Source organism: Schistocerca gregaria, unplaced genomic scaffold (assembly GCF_023897955.1).
Source record: "Schistocerca gregaria isolate iqSchGreg1 unplaced genomic scaffold, iqSchGreg1.2 ptg000169l, whole genome shotgun sequence".
NCBI classification, from domain to species: domain Eukaryota; kingdom Metazoa; phylum Arthropoda; class Insecta; order Orthoptera; family Acrididae; genus Schistocerca; species Schistocerca gregaria.
In genome coordinates this window covers 13424279-13425440 of record NW_026061724.1, presented here as the reverse complement: position 1 = coordinate 13425440, position 1162 = coordinate 13424279, and positions in this window count along the sequence as shown.

The following is a 1162-nucleotide window of genomic DNA, read 5'->3' as shown; positions in this document are numbered from 1 at the left end:
GTCTTCCTGGGAACAACCAAAGCGTAGTCTGTCTGAGACAATACTCCCATGGAGGAAAGTGCGCATGGTGACTGTTGTATTGAATCCCGATGCCATTTCTGTGTTTCATCAACACTCAGATAGTCCGCAGATTACAGAATGCCACCAGACGTGTATCGGAAACTACTACTGGTCTTCCAGGGAACGATCAAAGCGTAAACTGTTTGAGACATTACTCCCATGGAGGAAGGTGCGCATGGTGACTGTTGTATTCAATCCCGATGCAATATCTGTGTTTCATCAAAACTCTGATAGTCCACAGATTACAGAATGCCTCCAGATGTGCATCGGAAACTACTACTGGTCTTCCTTGGAACGACCAAAGCGTAGAATGTTTGAGACAATACTCCCATGGAGGAAAGTGCGCATGGTGACAGTTGTATTTAATCCCGATGCAATTTCTGTGTTTCATCAACACTCTGATAGTCCACAGATTACAGAATGCCTCCAGAAGTGCATCGGAAACTACTTCTGGTCTTCCAGGGTACGATCAAAGAATAGACTGTTTAAGACATTACTCCCATGGAGGAAAGTGCGCATGGTGCCTGTTGTATTTAATCCCGATGCAAATTTTTGTGTTTCATCAACAGTCTGAGAGTCCACAGACTACAGAATGCCTCCAGATGTGCATCGTAAACTACTACTGGTCTTAAAGGGAACGATCAAAACGTAGACTGTTTGAGACATTACTCCCATGGAGGAAAGTGCGCAAGGTGACTGTTGTATTCAATTCCGATGCAATTTATGTGTTTCATCAACACTCTGATAGTCCACAGATTACAGATTGCCTCCAGATGTGCATCGGAAACTACTACTGGTCTTCCAGTAAACGAACAAAGCGTAGACAGTTTGAGACATTACTCAATTAAGGAAAGTGCGCATGGTGACTGTTGTATTCGGTCCCGATGCTATTTCCGTGTTTCATCAACACTCTGGTAGTCCACAGATTGCAGAATGCCTCCAGATGTGCATCCGAAACTACCACTGGTCTTCCAGGGAACGATCAAAGCATAGACTGTTTGAGGCATTACTGCCATGGATAAAAGTTTTCATGGTGACAGTTGTATTCAATCCTGATGCAATTTCTGTGTTTCATCAGCACTCTGATAGTCCACAGATTACA